Genomic DNA, 19,761 nt, shown 5'->3' on the forward strand with positions numbered 1-19,761 from the left:
AGAAAGAAAGAAAGAAATGATCTCCCAGGGCACCTAGGTGGCTCAGTTGGTTAAGCGTCTGCCTTCAGCTAAGGTCATAATCCTGGGGTCCTGGTTCAAGCCCCATGTAGTCAGGCTCGCTCCCTGCTCAACGGGGAGAGTTCTCCCTCTCCCTCTGGCTCATGCACTCTGTCTCAAACAAATAAAACCTTAAAAAAAAGAAGAAGAAGAAGAAGAAAAAGAAGAAGAAGAAGAAGAAGAAGGTATCATCTCCCGTTTGCAAACCATCTTCACCTTCATCCGTTTGAATTACACTGTGAAGATACTGAACTTTTATTTTTCTCTGCATCAAAAAAACTCATTCAAAAACTTACAAAAAGTTCTTCAAACACAACTATCATGAACTTCCTTTTTCAGGAAAGCCAAGAGAGAAAGCTCCATCCTTAATATCCAAAAACTACTGAGGTCCACGAATACCATTTCTGCAGAGGGGACTACATTCCTATAAGAATCTGAGTTTTAATGCAGAAAAATGAAATTGGACCTTTTCCTTACACCACACACAAAAATAGACTCAAAATGGATGAAGGACCTCAATGTGCGAAAGGAATCCATCAAAATCCTTGAGGAGAACACAGGCAGCAACCTCTTCGACCTCAGCCGCAGCAACATCTTCCTAGGAACAACGCCAAAGGCAAGGGAAGCAAGGGCAAAAATGAACTATTGGGATTTCATCAAGATCAAAAGCTTTTGCACAGCAAAGGAAACAGTTAACAAAATCAAAAGACAACTGACAGAATGGGAGAAGATATTTGCAAACGACATATCAGATAAAGGACTAGTGTCAAGAATCTATAAAGAACTTAGCAAACTCAACATCCAAAGAACAAATAATCCAATCAAGAAATGGGCAGAGGACATGAACAGACATTTCTGCAAAGAAGACATCCAGATGGCCAACAGACACATGAAAAAGTGCTCCATATCACTCGGCATCAGGGAAATACAAATCAAAACCACAATGAGATATCACCTCACACCAGTCAGAATGGCTAAAATCAACAAGTCAGGAAATGACAGATGCTGGCGAGGATGCGGAGAAAGGGGAACCCTCCTACACTGTTGGTGGGAATGCAAGCTGGTGCAGCCACTCTGGAAAACAGCATGGAGGTTCCTCAAAATGTTGAAAATAGAACTGCCCTATGACCCAGCAATTGCACTACTGGGTATTTACCCTAAAGATACAAACGTAGTGATCCAAAGGGGCACGTGCACCCGAATGTTTATAGCAGCAATGTCCACAATAGCCAACCTATGGAAAGAACCTAGATGTCCATCAACAGATGAATGGATCAAGAAGATGTGGTATATATACACAATGGAATACTATGCAGCCATCAAAAGAAATGAAATCTTGCCATTTGCGACAACATGGATGGAACTAGAGCGTATCATGCTTAGCGAAATAAGTCAAGCAGAGAAAGACAACTATCATATGATCTCCCTGATATGAGGAAGTGGTGATGCAACATGGGGGCTTAAGTGGGCAGAAGAAGAATCAATGAAACAAGATGGAATTGGGAGGGAGACAAACCATACGTGACTCTTAATCTCACAAAACAAACTGAGGGTTGCTGGGGGGAGGGGGGTTGGGGGAAGGGGGTGGGATTATGGACATTGGGGAGGGTATGTGCTTTGGTGAGTGCTGTGAAGTGTGTAAACCTGGTGATTCACGGACCTGTATCCCTGGGGATAAAAATATATGTTTATAAAAAAATAAAAAATTAAAAAAAAAAAAAAGAATCTGAGTTTTAGTTTGTGATTGCTCAACCCTCCAGCCCACAGACTCCTTTTTCAGGACCAAAGTGCTTCTTACTTAAATCATTTTTAAGATTTAATCATATGCTGCCTCAAAACTCTCACTAGCTCACTAGCTCACCATTTTAAGGTCCTTGAGGAACAAACTCTATCAACTGCTTCCTTTTTTATTCCCCCACAACATATAACACAATGCTAGCTATCCAGAAAATATTAAATGAATATTTAAAAGAAGTAACAAATTTCCCAAATCCATATTTTAGGGCTTAAATAATCTAACCCCACCCCCATCATTCAATGTTCCCTGAAATTTAAAAAACAAAAACATGTTGGAAGTGTTATCTTCAGTCACTCCACCCAGGTAGTTCCTGTCCTTCTTCCTATAGAGTTGGTAGATAAGGGCATGTATAATGTTCATGGTCAAGAGGCTTTGCTGTTTAAGAACCAACAAACTGCACTGAATAAAGTTTCCCCCTTATTTTTTCATGTATTTATTCAACAGATGTGTGCTGATGCACCCAGCAGTAGGAACTTCCATGTTCTCTGCATTCAAGGAACCCAGTGAGTGGTGAAAAATAAAGCAAGTGATTATAATATACTGAAATGTGTGTTTTGGGAGTGCTTGGTTGGGTACAGATAAGGGTGGCTCAGAGAAGACCTCACTGAGGAGGGAGCGTCAGGCTGAGGCTTCCAGGCACTGGCCAGAAGGGGGAGGGCATGTGAGGAACAGCAGGACAGGACAAAAGGATCAGAGGCCTGAAACTGGAAGCTGTCTAAGGAAACCACGGAGCAGTAAATAGACTGGTGGCAGCTGGGAAGGCTGAGGGAAAGATGGCTGGATGCCAGAGCATAACAGACCTGTAAGCCATGCTAAGAAGTTAGGGCTTTTATCCAACAGGAAGTTGCCATTTAATCCAACAGGAAGGCACTAAAAGACTGTAAGCAGCACAGCAGCTGGGTGGGATTTTTTCATTTTACAACAAGGCAATGGCGTAGAACGGACTGGAGGTGCAGGGGCAAGCGGGGAGGCTATTCACTCACAGTCTGCAAAAAATAGTCAGAAGCTCACTTATGTGTCTTAGGTTTCTAATCTCCTAGAAATGGAGCTCAGCCAGGATTCTTGTTCGCCTAATTTACTGAGGACATGCTCTCAGAGAAAGGGAGTGAGGAGGCAGGACAGGGAAGATGGGGGAAAGCAAGGAAGAGTGGTCTCAGAAGGAAAAAACCACACCCAACATTTGTCCCACCTGAAGCAAGAAGGCTGGCCTTGTTTACGCCTGGACTGGTCATCACTGACCAAGCAGAACTGAGCAGGGCCCCCCCAGCACTTACCAGTCCATGCTTCAGTCACAATAGACAATGTTTCTTTTCTTCTTCTTTTTGTTTTGTTTTTAAAGATTTTATTTATTTATTTATTTGACAGAGAGAGACCGCAAGAGAAGGAACACAAGCAAGGGGAGTGGGAGAGGGAGAAGCAGGCTTCCCCGTGAGTAGAAAGCCCAATGCAGGGCTCTATCCCAGGATGCCCAGGATCATGACCTGAGCTGAAGGCAGAGGCATAACGACTGAGCCACCCAGGCACCCCAATGTTTCTTCTCCTCAGAGCTAATTCCTGCCTTAGGAATCTGTCTGTGCTGCTCTCACTGCCTAGAATGTTCTTCCTCAGAAAATCTTGGCTGACACCTTCTCATTACTCAGTTGGATGTCAGTAATCTCCTCCACGGAGCCCTCCCTGGTTACCCTCTTCTTCGCACCAAATTTGCTGCACCATCTAATGTATTTATTTGTTTGTCTTCTGCCCCCACTGGCATGTAAAAGGCTCCACAGCACGGGCTTCTACTGGTGTCCCCAGCCCCCAGGATAGCACTCAGTACCTGCTGAATAAATAAATATTAGGAAGAGCTGCTGCTGATGACTGTTGTTCAGACAAATTCTGTGGGCTCCCAAGAATGGAAACAGACGGGAACCTTTAGGAATGAATGGGGAGAATGTGTGGGGAAAATATAGTGTCAATGTATATATACACAAGCTTGGCCTTAAAGCAGAAATGAAAAAACAGGCTAGAAGGCAAAACTACGGGAAATTAGTCATTATGTTCATGTCGTACAAGATTCACAATCCACTGCCATTAAGACTATCTTTATTACAGGACATCGAGATGTATCTGAAACCAACCACAGAAGGACAATAACAGATGTTAAAATAGAGGGTCTATTTACAAAAGTCTTGTAAAAACATCATCTTGATAAATATAAAGGAAAAGATAAGAAAGAAAACTGACATATAAAAATGCTAGAATCTGACCTCTATCTGCTTAGGTCATTTTTTCAGGAAAACAAAAATTGATCCCTGGAAGTATCTGCCTTCATATATGATATTTTTTAACTTAAAAAGTATATCATACATTTTGCTGACTTTTCAAATGAATTATAATAAACACAGTCTCATCTTCAACTGATGACGACTGGGTCCCTCGTGAACATTAGTGACAGCCACGAGGATTTACCAAGAGTATACAGGGTCACTGACACCTGATCTCCAGACCTGACATCCATGCATCCTTTTGCATCATCACTATGGTTTATTCTCTTTGCCATAAGGCTTCCTTCCTTAAGGCTCTAAACATGCCACCTCCTCCTAAGACTACCACACTCTTCCCAGTCTTGCCACAAGCTTCCTCAACCATCCCTACACTTGAGCAACTAGACAAACAGGCTTATTAGAACACTGTGAATACAGGTTCGTTCAACTGTGAGAATAGGGGGGTGCAAAGCAGAACCAGGAACTTTCTTCTGCATGGAGAAGTACAAGCCTAGTAACACCCCCACCCCCTCAGAACAAGAAGCTATTCCCTATGGGCTCTGTGGTACTTCTCACCTGGGCAGAAATACTTATTTCCTATCAGCTTCCCTGGAGCCATCTCAGACCTACAAGGCTGTCAGATCCCTGACCCTCACAGGAGTACAGTCTAACAGACAGATTGCCTCCCCGGATAAAAAAGGAACCCAAACAAAAAATAAGTATTGAAGAAAGGAATAGAGAAAGCTCTTCTTTTGGTTTTGTTCTGTTTTTTTTTTTTAACCAAAAAAAGAGAAAAGAAAAATAAGGAAATAAAGTTAGGAAAGGGGTAACAGCAAAGTCTACTTTATGCATATAAATCTAATACAGTAAGTCTGCCTTATGAATTACTTTCAATAAACTTTTAAGTCTCATGAAGAAGATATTTTATTTTCAAAAGTGATAGAGAAAAGACAGAAATTCCCCCCAAAAAGTGGCTGAATTTCAAATTATTATAGATCCAGGCGACCCTAGCAATTTTTTTCTACTGCAAAGTTTTACAGTGAAATGTTCATGTTATGATTGTTTTAAAAATGCTCACAAGGTTTTAGTAAACCTAAACCTTTATTTTTTAATAAACACTAAAAAATTTATGACTTAATTCTTCTCCACTAATGCTAGTCATTGCTTAGACTTCCATATATTCAGAGAAATGTCATTTATTTAAAATACTTTCTCAATACCAAAAATATCCATGTATCACTCTGGCATTTCACAGAAACCTTAGGATTTTCTTCTTAATATTTACATAACTCTGAGTGTTTTCTGGATTCTAGAGGAGAAAAAATGAACCAATCCCATCAGTAAATACAGGTAATTCTATCACAACCCAAGAAATTTGTTCTTGAAAAATGCTGCATTTTGTTAAAATGCACCCTAAAAACATGAAGGCCTATGGGGAAAATAAGACTAAGGGGAGACCATTCAAAATCCATGCATCCAGAGCACAAACAAAAACCATAACCATAATCATAACACACACACACACACACACACACACACACACACACACACACGCCATATCTTCTTCATCTCTGACTTCCCTACAGTGCTGACACTGGGTCCTACATACAACAGATGCTCTAGGTTTGTTTCTTGGCTAAAGATAAATCCTATGTTGGTCACCACGAACTGCAGAAAACATGTCCAGGTGAAAAAGTTCAATTATGAACATCATCTAAGTTGGAGATTAAAAGCCCAAAGACAGAGCTATAGCAAGGAAACCTAATTTTTTTTAAAGATTTTATTTGTTTATGACAGAGAGAGATAGCGAGAGAGGGAACACAAACATGGGGAGTTGGAGAGGGACCAGTAGGCTCCCCACTGAGCAGGGAGCCCGATGCAGGGCTCAATCCCAGGACCCTGGGATCATGACCTGAGCTGAAGGCAGACCCTTAATGACTGAGCCACCCAGGCACCCTACAAGCAAACTTTAGATTATGTTTGTCAAAAAACAGCATGGAAAGTTGATTTTCATGAATCCTAATAACAAAAACAGGTAGATACAGATTACAGTAATAAAAAGGCAGGACTTCTTTTTGTCTCCTTTAAAAATATGATGTCTGGGGGCACCTAGGTGGCTCAGGTTAGGCCTCTGCCTTCAACTCAGGCCATGGCCTCAGGGTCCTGGGATCGAGCCCTGAATCAGGCTCTCTGCTCTGTGGAGGGCCTGCTTTCCCCTCTCTTTCTCTGCCTACTTGTGATCTCTCCCTCTCTGTCAAATAAATAAATAACCAAAAAAAAAAAAAAAAAAAAAATCTTAAAAAAAAAAAAATGTGATGTCTGATCACAGTTCTGCTTCTAACCAGGGGTTCAGTCTCCTCTTTTTTAGGGAACAATCTTCCTCCTTTCTATATGTTTTGTTTCCTGATCTTGTCCTCAATTATCCTGGGAAACAACTTGTCTATGCCTGAGTCTTTGCTTCTCCTCAGTTAAATTTCGAATCCTTGGCACATAAGACGTTGCATTAAAATACACATTACATGGTTGCTATACACACTATGTATTAATTATTTATTCAAGTAACAGAAAATGCCTGGGTATCTGCATGGCCAAGTGCGGTTTTTCCCACCCACACCCTTGCAAAATCACAACTGATTTTTTGATGGGGTGCCATATCCCAAGTATGAGAAACTAAGCCAGAGACCCAGGTATAAAAGCAATCTTACCAAGACCATATTCACAAAGAACAGTATCAGAGAATTCCAAATGTCTAGAACTAATATGATCTTAGAAATGTGAATTAAATTATAAGACTTCAGTGGCAGACACAAAAAAAGACTCAGGTAGAAGCAAGAAGAAAGGCAAAAGGCACTGAGGAAAGATGTGAGGATTTTCTCTCTTCCTGATGTCAGGATTCCAGGATGGAGAGAAGCTACAAATCCAAGACTATTAAAAGCTTCTTAAAGAGCTAAGTCTCTTTTTAAAAACTTACTTAAGTTTTTTAATGTTAACTATGAAAAGGGAAGAAAAAGTTTTCTAGTTCAGGGTTATAAGTCAGCTTTATCGCCTTTAGAAACTTTTGACCAGCTTTCCAAAATTCTACTTAGTTAGAAAATCAGGAGAATCCTAAAGGAAGAAAACTTGTCTAAATGAACCTGTCAAACAGACAGAAATGTCAAGTCACCTTTGACATTTTTTAATCTACAAGTTCCCTGCTACTGATCTAGTATAAACTTCAAAATATTAAAATAATAAGGATTTATTAAATAATTTTCTTCCTTTGTCTTACTCTGTACCCCTAAAAATAAAATACCCCTAAAAATCCCATAGAAAAGAATGGATAACAATGTTATTCATTCAACAATAAGCACAATAATGAAAAGATAACCAACTGAAAAAACTCTCAACTGAAATTAAAACCAGTGTTCCTGTGTAATTTAATTAACTTCCCTTTGGCCAGTGTTTTGGTATTTTGCCTTTTCAAGCTAATGCTGGTATGATTTAGATCACTCTGAAACCACACATACACCTTCCTCAAAGAACAGAAAGCAAACCAAGGTAATCATTTGTCAGATGATCACATAACCAGTCCTATCTCCGTTGTGTAACAGAGAAGGAGGTTCGAGGCAAAAATGCGTAAGTAGCAGGGATGTTACCAGTTCTGAAATGCTTTTACTCCTACATTCCTTTCATATCCAGTGAAACACTAAGGACAGCAGCACTCAAATACTGGTTGAGTCCTTTCTGCCACTTCTTGTGGAATGTTTCACTTGAATGGTTACAAAAACAAGCTGGTTCCTGGAAAGGTTCCTCCCCTGGCGCCATGCACTGCAGGCTAGAGAGGGGTGTGTCCTGTCCAGCACCAGGCCAGCCATCCAACTTAGGCCATTGTTCCCTGGGACTTTGCCAGCCAGAGCTGAACTGGACCCTACCCCTCTACTCCTGATGGTGGCAAAGCAGAGAAAGCATCAGCTGAGAAGCCACTGGTGTCAAGTCCTGAAGAGAGGTTGGAATGAAATCCTGAAACTGACAAGGACAAGGAGTAAGAGTAGAGATGAGGGCAAGAGACAGAAGGCACTGAAACTGTATTCCCAGCAGCTGAGTCCTCAGCACTGCCTGGCTGGCTCCCCCAAGGAGGGGGAGCAGTAGGCAGAAAGAGAAGCAGGCTCCCTGCTGAGGAAGGAGCCCAATGCGGGACTCGATCCTAGGACCCCAGGATCATGACCTGAGCTGAAGGCAGACACTTAACCACCTGAGCCACCCAGGTGTCCCAGTTGGCTGACTTCTTAAAATGAGGTCGTGTCACGCTAACCTCCCCATAAATCCCATTTTCTCCCCTAAACACTTTGAGCTGATTTTCAGTTCCTTGTAACCAAGAGTGCTTGTGCATGCGGAAATATATGTACAAAAGGATGGGCGCCTAGGGTGAAGCATGGATGCTAGAGCTGTGGCTAAGATGCTTCATAGACACGCTGTTTTAAACCCCAGGAAGAAGAGATTGACGGTTGATGTCGACTCAAATGACAGTAGGAAAGGATGGGTTTAATAGCGGCCAAATGTTTTCACAAAGCAGCTTCACATACCTACGGTACATACTACTATTTCTATAAATTTGTACTAAATTATCATATATATTAAACTTTTAAATTTATTCTTATAATTTACTGGGGTTGTATAGCTGCCATGAAACATGGAACATTACCACTGAGTCAGTTATCTGCACCTGTAGAAGCCTAAATACTCAAACCAATTAGTTTAACCACACAAGTTGCTGGGATAGCACATATTCAGATTTTAGGCACAGTACATAAATGATACTAAACTGATCTGGCCTTGCAAATACCATTTATAACTGCTGGTAAATATCACCACCCATATGTAACTAAGAAATGTCACTGGAATTATAAAAGGGAAATCAGTTTGTTACACTGACCCGGGCTTTAAAGGCTTTCTGGCCATGAAAGAAAGAGGGTTATTAAAAATTAAACAAGTAACAGCAAGGGAATTTTAGAAAAAGTCACAAAAGTACACTAGGGATGTGTGGAGTATGTAAAGAAGACAGAGTAAACTACATTTTCTGTATTTCATTACTAAAGGATTTTTTTCACTCTCTATTCATTTACCAACCATTTATTGAGCTTTGTATTAAGCACCATAGGAGGTATAGAGATGAATGAGACACAACTGCTGTCCTCACAGACAGTGGGATACACTGTACTGTACAATACAAGAAATAATTGCCACTGCAGAATATAAAAGAAAATACTACAAGAACTCAAAACGAGGAAAGCTTCACAGGTAAAGTGAAAACTGTCAGATTTTCACTTCAGGTATGTAATCAAGCTCTGAATACTAGAGTCACAAAGAATTCAAGAGGCAAGATGTTGGTGGAAAATGTATATCCAAAAACTAGCAATGATCACTCTTAGAACAAGAACTGTTATCTCTATCTGGATGTAATTTGATAGCTTAACAAAGAACCTTTGTAATATCCCAGGAGCACAGCCTAGAAGAGTTGAACAACTTCCACCATTTGAACCCTCACAAACAATGGTTCTTTTCTCCCCTTTGGTGGAAGATTATTTGGATGGACTCCAGGGACTCCAAGTACACTGCCTGACCATCTGGTTCAAAGATGTGTTTTTTCCTAGTGACCCACAATGCAGTCAACCAAACTCTTTTTCCATATTCCTTAAGGAAAACTGAGTTTTGAGAAATGTTGCAACAGCTAGTCATGGGCAACTTGGAGACCATGATTAGCTGTCATTCCTCTCCCCAGTCCTGATTCTAATTCAGGGAAGGTAACGTTTTACCTAACACAATACAAAGGCCAAACTGACTAATTTGGTTTTATTGGTCCTCCACTGAAACAGCTGAGTCCCTATATAGTCACTGTTTCTCCTAACCATTCAAAGAAACTTCAATTCATATAAAAGTTCGTATTAAAAAAACAAAAAATTCTTACTTCCAGACTGACCCCACCACAACCCATACCTACTATGGGCACAAAGTTATTGCAGCCCCCGGAAGACCACTTGACTTTAAGGAGCCCCAAGTGGGTGCAGAACTGCATTCAGGTATTTCCTTTCCAACAAGGTTCCTTAAGGCAAAACCCTAAGGAACAAAACAGGTTTGAGAAAGAGAAAGGAGACATCATAGATGAAACCATATAGATGGGTACACAGCTACATGGAAAAGAACGTGAGCTCAAGAACCAGACAAACCTGGGTTCCTGACCTTGGACAAGATACCTAATGTATGATAATAACAGTACTTTACTAGTATTAGTATTAGTATTCAATACCTCTAATATAATAATAATATATTATAATATAATATAATATTAATATAATATAATAATAATAATAATACATTAGTATTATTATCATTCAATACCTTAGAGGTATTGAAAAATAACAATACCTGTGAGGCTAACTGGTGTCTAAACTGCTCAGAACAGCATTCAGTAAAACAAAGGTTTTTTACATAATGCAAAAGCCTTTGGGCACATCAGACACCCCTGAGGCTCGCACTTCTGCATGAGGTCTGCTACTGGTCTTGGTTCTCTTGGCTCAGATCAGCCTGGGCACTTCCTTCTGCAGCAACCATGGCCGTCAGGCTCATTTTCTCAGTCACTCTTTATGTCCACCAATTCCTACTGATTCTTCTCCGATATCTGTATTTCTATTTCTATTGCAATTGTGACTACACTGTGCTCTTGTACCATTCCATTAAATTCAACTACTTTTTTAACAGCTATATGTACTACCCTATAGCCTTTCTTGGTATTTCCTTTGGCTAAAGGTAGAAGGAGCTATGTAGAGTTCTCTATGAGTTTTAATGAGAAAGCTTAGCTCACTCTGATTCCTCCTCCTTCCTCCCCACAACCCCCCTCTCCAGACTTTCTTCCTCTTCTATCACATTTCTCTATTGTAACTACAAAGCTGCAGCTTAAGAGTCGTTAAAACTGAGAATCCATGGTTACATAATGAAACTTCAAAGACAAGGCTTATTGAACAGATTAGACTGACAGCAAGAGATTTTACCACCATCAGGACATGCAAGGGAAATTTAGGGAGTACTGAATGCTAGAAGAGGTAAACTTTACATCTACCAACAGAAAAATCAGCCACATAATGTATTCACAACTGGCTGCCACTGGAAACTCTCTGGACAAGAGAAAATTAGAAAACAAAAACTCATCAAGAATCAATTTTGCCAGGGGCAACCTAGAAACTTTTCAAACAAACAGTTCTAAATTGGCATGCACATATTTCCAAAAGAATTGGGGGTGTTTTAAGATAATCAATGCCAATCAGGAAGCAAGACTCTATCTTCTGAGACTGCACTAAACAAAATGTTCTATCTGATCAAAGAAGGAATAAAATTTTGGTGCATCAGCTTATGAAACACACACAAATAATCTGCTCTCTTATTAAAATTAAAGTGTATGATGAGATCTATGTAGAAGCAGTCTACCCACATGTGCTAAGCCTCAACTGTCATCCTGCTCTTTCATTTACCAAAGTATTTCACTTCTCTGTGCAAGTAGCATAAGGTAGTATGACTAAGAAACTGTATTTTAATAGTACGTAAGACAGAGGTGTCTGGGTGGCTTAGTTGGTTAAACATCTGCCTTTGGCTCAGGTCAAGATCTCAGGGTCCTGGGATTGGGCCCCACATAGGGCTCCCTGCTCAGTGGGGAGTCTGCTTCTCCTTCTCCACTCCTCCTTCTTATGTTCCCTCTCTTGCTGTCTCTATACTCTGTCAAATAAATAAAATGTTTAAAAGTAATTACTGTTAGAACAGTGTATGTAAGCACAAGTGGAAAATACCACCAACCACAGGACTCTGAAGATGACCCTTTCTCCAGGATATGTCCCCCACACACAAAAAATATAAAATAAGCATGTAATTATGTGCACAGTTAATTTTAACTAAAACTAACCCAACCTATCAGGACAAGCATGAAGTAGCATGTATTAGCTAATTTTCTGCAAGTATTACTTAAGAACTTTTTTTTTTTTAACAACTGGCAAGTCCATCCAACAGTTCTTTTTATTGGGAAAATGTCTGAGTCTTTTAACTCCATTCTAAAAGAATTGCAATACTGTAACTGCCATCAATCTTGCTTCAGTCATGCAAGCCCTCTCTAAAATTTTTACTCTAAAATTACTCCTAGGTTTATAGAATGCTCTCACACAGGGCAGTTCAGCTTTGTTATCAGTTCAAAGACACCATCTAACACCTGGAAATTTAAAAGAAGAAAGTACATTGTAACTGTGCCAAAATCTGATACCTTACAAAATGATTTTTTAATACCATAGAGAATGTCATAAGCCCTTCTCTTTCAATGACAATTTTCTCATGTTTATAGGGGCTGTAAATATTAGAGCTAAGAATTGCTTCAGCTAAAGCATGTCTTCTTGTTTCACAAAAAAGAGGGGAGAGGAATGAAGCTAGCCTTCCCAAAGTTGTCTTCTACCTTAATCTGTCTTGATCCTGCACCCCTTCCTCGCTATAAGCTTCATAACTCTGTTCCCTGTTAGACAAAATTCTTCAAAAAGAGTAGTTAACCCCAATTAGTTCTGCTGCTTCTCCTTTCATTCTTTCGCTTTAAAAAACAAAAACAAAAACAAAAACTGAGATATAACTGACATATAGCATTGTATTAGTTTCAGGTTTGCAATGCAATCATTTAACATATGTATATATCTCAAAATGATAGCCACATATGGGTCATGGCACTGATTTTTTGACAGCAAAAAGTAATAACAACAAAAGCAAAAACTCCCTTTAAGTTCATTTTAATCAGATCTCTGTCCTCTCCATTCTACCCATGGTCAGCTGTGGCCTCCACATGCCAATTCCAGTGGGTAATTCCCAGACCTCGCCTGGACCTTTCAGCAGCAACTGGCACAAATAATCACCTGCTCCTTCCTGAAACTCTTTCGTCACTTGGGCTCCACGGCTAGTTTTCTTCCTGTCTAATTAGCTCAACTCCTCAGTCTCCTTTGCTGGAGGTTCCTTTTTCTTCCCAACTTCCAAAGATGGTGGTGTCCCAGGAGTGAGATTTGGATCTCTTTTCATAGCTGTCTCTATTCAGTCTTTAGCGGATCTTCAACATCATGGTTTAAATGCCATCGATACACTGACAGTTCCCAAATTTATATCTCTAGGCCTTACCTTTCCCTTGTCCCTAGACTCACCCATTCAACTCATTATAGGACAATTCCTTTTAGGTATCCAAAATGAATCTCAAACTTACCGGGTCCAAAACCAAATTCCTGATTTCATACCCTTCCAACCCCAACAGTCTACATCTCAATAAATGTCCTTACCATTAATACACTTGATCTCCCCACACAAAAACCTGAGAACCCTCGATTGTTCTCTCTGATATTCTCCATCCAACCCAACAGCTAGTTCTCTCAGTGCTATTTTCAGAGCCTATACCAGAGCCAACCACTTCTCAGCACCACCACTGCTTCCACCCTAGTCTAAGCCACCATGCATCTCTGAATGATCAAAGCAACTTCCTAACTTAGCTCTCTGCTGCTACTCTCCCATTCTTCCCCCCGGGCCTAGTCTATACACAACAACCAGGGTTTTAGAAAGTATCACTGTCCTGCTCAAAACTCAACAGTTTCTAACTTAGAACCAAATGCTACATCTTAACCATGACCAGCAAGGGGCAACTTTTCTGACCTTCTTACCAGTCCCCTTGTTCCTTGTCCCCTAGCCACCCTAAGCTCCTTCCTGTTTTTTTTTTTAAGCTTTTTTAAAATTAATTAATTTTTATAGACATATAATATATTTTTATCCCCAGGGGTACAGGTCTGTGAATCGCCAGGTTTACACACTTCACAGCACTCACCAAAGCACATACCCTCCCCAATGTCCATAACCGCACCCCCCTTCTCCCAACCCCCCTCCCCCCAGCAACCCTCAGTCTGTTTTGTGAGATTAAGAGTCACTTATGGTTTGTCTCCCTCCCAATCCCAAAGTGGAGATGCAACGTGGGGGCGTTAAGGGGGTAGGAGAAGAATAAATGATCCTTCCTGTTTCTTAAGAACATTACACCCCTCGGGTTCTCAAGGCCACTGTACTCTCTTCCTCCAGATATTCTCCCCGTTTGCTCCCCCCTTTCTTTCAAATCTACACTCAGATGTCACCCTCTCAGATATACTTACCCCGACCACTCTATTAACACGTCCCCTCATGAGTCTCCTCCCACTGCCCTTGCTTTGCGTGCTACTTCTTGCACTTCTTCCCGACCACTCTACCTCTATTTGTTATCTGTCTGTCATCCTCACTGAAGTAAACGTTTCCTTGGTGGCCAGGATGTCTCTTGTCTTGTTCACTCTTAAATCTCTAGGGCCAAACATGGTGCCCAGCAAGTAGGTGCTCGATAAATATTTGTTGGATGAATACACAAAGAATCATTCCTACGCTCTTACTCACTGCTTATGGGAATAGACAATACACATTTCTACTGTTTACTCCTTTAATACAAATGGTATAATGCCAAAAGGAGTCATTAAATACTTTCCAAGTTATATTTTTACAGCCTTATAATGTTAGCTAGGGGATGTTTACACAGAAAGAGCAGCATGGGCACAACAAATGAGGTAGGAAATATGGTAACATCGTTACAGGAATGAAGGGGTTCCCTACAGGAAATGTGGGGAGAGAGCTAGGATGGGTGAAAGGTGAGGCTTGGGGTAACACTGAAAGCAGACAAATCATGAAGGGTCTTGTGTGCAGACCTGAGTTTTAGAGTTATCCTGTAGGCAACAAGAAGTCGTAAGCAGAAAAACAGCAGTTCCATTTGTGAAAAATTACTCTGGTACATAAGATTCTATAACCCACATAACCATGTCTGTTCTTGGCTGAAGTAGCCACTTAGCTCCTGTAGGTCTGCACAGAACTAAGACATGCCATACCAGTCTTAAATGATTATTTAATCCCTTATCATTCATATCTAAAAGGTATTTGTAGCTTCTTGCTCACAAACTTTTATCTAATTTTCTCAATGAAAGGTATCTAAGCACGTTCATTACTTTCAATAATTTTCCCAATGGAACATTTCTCAGCATGTCCCTATTTGAATATTTTCAACTTTTAATCAATTACTGCTTCAATTCAAGAACATTCACAAGGCAGTCTTTAATTAGTGCACACAGAATCTCACATACACACAGTAAATCAGTTAACTTACTTATAATACTAAAAGTTAATACTACATTGGGTGGTGAAATACTCAATAAGAAAATTCAATTTTTTTTTTTTTATTAGTGAAAAAACTGGCCTGGTCACACACCAGAATAGCCTAGAATTCAAATCAGATGGTCCAGATAAGAGGCATATAAAAAAAAGTCCTGTGTTGTTAAGGTTAAAACAGTAGGTTTGATTTTCATATTTAATATTTCTTGTATAAAGAAACTTAATATAGAATAAATATGGTCTACTAAGTTTCTTTTTTAATCGGACGTCTTTCAATTAAACTTAAGTGGGTTTGCTTTCATTGTTTTTTTAAATCACAGTTTGCCTTCTATTCCTCTTGGTTTTCTCTGTATCCTTAGTGTTTATTGTGTAATCACTACTTCCCCTCTTTTCTTAGCTCTTACTCTCAACATCTTGTTTGACAATTATTCCATCTTCGACTGTTTCAAAATGCATATACTGAACACCCATCACAGGGATGGCACGGGGCCAAGCACTCGGGTGCAAAAGTGGAAACATCAGAGCTCCACCTTAAAGCAGAGTGTGATGACAGGAAGCGATTCTTCTTCCTTCCTTTCCACCCTCTGGCCATCCCTTTGGTGTGAACTGTGGCTTTAATTTATATAACCCACCTATGTCTGCTTTTATCTCCTCAGGCAAATGACTTAATTCCAGTGACACATCTGTTCTGCCTCAATGATCTCTCTCCCATTAACGTCCTTACACTAGACATCCCTGTTAACAGGAAGCAAAACCACTCAGGTCAATGAACGTGTGATACCAGAGCCAGCTTAAACAACGTCTTTGCACAGTGAGCAGGTTTAGGATTCATATCAAGCCAGAGAGGAACTAGAAAGGGGGTCGTTCAGAAGAATGAACAAAGGCAGTGACCCAGTGTCAATGACCAAAGCAGATGTTCTCTTACTGGATTTCTGTCACGTGTGCCTGGGACCTCTGCTGAACTGACTCTGGACAAACAAGCAGAACAGCACAGTTCCAGTGGGGCACAAGCTAGTTCAATTTCTGCTCTCCAGAGCCACATCCCTGTTGAGCCCTTCCCAGAAGTACCCCACCAACACACCTGTGAGTATCTGGTGTTACCAAGAAAGCCAAAAAGAACAATATCTATGGAAACTATTCATCACAAAGATTCAAGTGAGGGAAGAAGGGAGAACCCCGGCAGATGTCCTTGGCCAGTGGGAACACTTACAAAATGTGTGCTAATCTTGGCCTGTTTCTTCCAAATCTGTGCGGGCATCACAGACTAGGGTCTATTACAAAGACTCGCCACCAGCTTACTAACTCATACATCTTCTGCTCAATAAATATTTAAGTATGAGTGAGTGCAGATGTTTTAAATTTTAAAAACGACCTTTAGACATCAACCTTAATATTTACATTCCACAGAAGTCGTCACATTTTAAATACCTTTGGGAAGAATACACAGAGCAACCATTTCAAAATGGAAAAAAAGCAAATATGTACAAAAATCTGAAATACTTCCTATAACAGCATGAAAAAGAAATCTGGCTTTTCACACACAGGCTAAATGAACTATTCCTTCGTTCCTGTTCTTCACATTTTTATGCACCTTCTCCCAGTACACCCTACAAGCTACAGAACCCTGCTGGCAAAATGCTTCTCTCTGGGGAGAATCTTTTTTTTTAACTTGATAGAAGAAATGCCTTGAATTTAAAGCAGGTTTTCTTTCTCATCACAGCAGTGCAGTGACCTCTATGCAAAATATAATGAGAAATGCAAGTCAATGCTATAAGGTAGAAAATGAAACTGCGTTTGTGTCTACAAAGATACCGGATCTGTAACTTCAGAGTCTACACAACTGAAACAAAGAAAATATAAAATAATCTTTTGCAAGTAGGAATCCCTCCTGATAATGATATGTTTCAAGGGAAACCCAGATACTACTGGGAAGCCAATTCTGATAAGCTGCCTTCCCAAACTGCCAAATTGACAAAACAGAGCAAATTTCTGGTGGAGTCGAAATAAGATAAAAATAACCAGTACATAAACTCTACTTGCTACTGCATTCCCCCAAAATTCATAATTCACAGTAAATTCAGAAATTACTTAAATGAAGAGCATCAGACCGAGTTTCAGAAAGAACAAGTCCAATCTAATTTGCTAAATTCATAGACAGTGTTCCATAAATAGTTACTGACTTGACTAAAGAGCTGTATGATCATGGGTGGGGGGGTCTCAAGGTCACTCACTCTCTTTCATAAACTTGGCCAACATAGCAATGCAGAGTGCTCAGTGGTTGACTTTATGATCTAGGATGTAGTAAGCTCTGTCCCTTTCACCGAGATTGAGAATGGTAATCTGTAAAGGCTGAAAATAACCACCTGGGTCTTAAACCCAAAGAAAAAAAATCTCGCCCTCTAACTACGAGAAGGATCATCTTTATCCTGAATGCTCTGAGGAACACTGAATGGGATTTAGCAGTGAGGGACATGGTCACATTTGAGTTTTAAAAAGATCAATAGCAAGAATTTTGAGAAGAGATTTGAAAGGTATGAGATGAGTCACTGAAACCACAGAGGACAGTAAGTATAGGTTAGACAGGAAAACTAAAACTGAGATGATTTTTTTAGCATATAAAATCAACAAGATAAGCATGTGAAGGAGAAGGAGATGCTGCTGCTGCTGCTGCTGATGGTGATGGTGATTACAACCAACAGTACTGCCACCAAAAGGCACTCAGTGCTTCAATGTGCCTCTCACTGTACCAAACACTTAATTATAATATCTCATTTAATCCCACTGAGTATCCTAGGAGATGGGTACTACTATTCTACCCATTTTACATAGGAGAAAAATGAAGCTTAACGAGAGTGAGCAGCACAGTCAAGGTCCCATAAGCGGTGGAACTCAGATTCAAGCCTGAGTCTGCTAATGCCAATGCCTATAGGCCAAACTGTTCCTTATCTGCCAAACCTCCCAGGATTCTGAATTCATGGGTAACTGGAAAGTATTTATTTATCTAGAAGTACCTAGTTTTTATTATAAGACACTTTAATTCCATACTATTCCCCATATTCTGGTTTCCACAATGGTGCAATCTTTCAGTCATGTTAGTCTCTCCTTAACACAGCACGTGGTGGGCACCATGTTGGCTTTGGACACAAAAAGGGACACTCTGTGCTTTTATCTGAGCTTTGTGGACTTATAGGTGCTCTGGGATTACACTGTGTAAAGTCCCCAATCCAGCACACTCGCCTCTAACACAGGAACAAGATAATCTGCATTCCTTTTGTTGCCTTGAAGGCTTTTCATCTTTCCCCACATTGACAGTAGGTTTGAGTCATTCTGGTATTTATGTACTGACATACAAGTGTGGGAAGGACTCAACATCATACATCTATCAAAGTCTAATGTGCATATATGAGTATCTCACAAAGAGGAAATGTAGATATCTCAAGCTGAAGACATGCGAGTTTGTTACGCTACTTCTGAAAACTGCCCCTCTGGTCCATCCTCTCACAGTGATACAATGAGGACAGGTACAGAGCGAACACGGTACAACCCTGTGCTGAAGGAATCCATTAGGTTTTGGTCAATAACACACACCTTCAAGACATTTAAGGTGTTAGGCCGCCTGGTCCCTCTGTAGTCCCCTGGCTACGGATTGAGGGGTGAAGGGGGATTATGAAAATCTCCCAGGTTCTACCATGCCAGATTGATTTTATCTTTTTTTAAGATATTCATGGAGCCTCAATAATACAGGAGAGAGTCCTATTTCCATGAGTACTACCTGAAATCCTTTTATGTCCATCATGGTTCAGATAAAGACTGAAGGGGAACTGTCTCAATTTTATGTCGATGCAGAGCAATCACTCAAGAATGAGTTACTATTTTAAGTCATCGTGGTCAGGATGATGCTTCCAGGACCTAGGCTACCTGTATTCACAGCATGGCTCTACTATTTACCAGCTATGTGACTTTTGACAAATTCCTTTACTTCTCTGAGGTTTCTCCACCAGAAAATGGGGTTAAACAGTACCAACCTTGGATGGTTGTGAGAAATAAATTAATTGATTTTCGTGAAGGGACTTAAGAGAGTGCCTTGCACACAGTAAAACACTTTAGATGGATTTACTACATATGATAAAAATAAAAAATAAAAATAATTCTGCACTTTGGCCAATGCCGAAGCAGTGACATGAAAAAACCAATTACAATGTGCTCAAAAGCTAATTAACCTTCAAATACAATGTTTTATATCTATATAGCAATATAAGAAATATACTACAGCAAAGAAACTGCTTTTATATAAAGGTGTTATTCCCTGTTTAGGAGATATATACAAAACTGTGCTAACTCAATAAAATATACAGAATACAAACATAAGCAGTTGGTCTATTTTTTATTAGACTCCAAATAAATGACCTCAGTTACCTGACTTAGCAAGCAAAGATATAAAATGGTTCTTAAACACTT

General features: G+C 40.0%; 1 protein-coding gene across 1 annotated transcript in view; it reads right to left on the bottom strand.

The window, feature by feature from the left end:
* Positions 1-19,761, bottom strand: part of CDK14 (cyclin dependent kinase 14) — a 572,715-nt gene that overhangs the window by 463,188 nt on the left and 89,766 nt on the right. The window lies entirely within an intron of this gene.

The sequence above is a fragment of the Mustela erminea genome, chromosome 11 (genome assembly GCF_009829155.1).
Source record: "Mustela erminea isolate mMusErm1 chromosome 11, mMusErm1.Pri, whole genome shotgun sequence".
Lineage (NCBI taxonomy): Eukaryota > Metazoa > Chordata > Mammalia > Carnivora > Mustelidae > Mustela > Mustela erminea.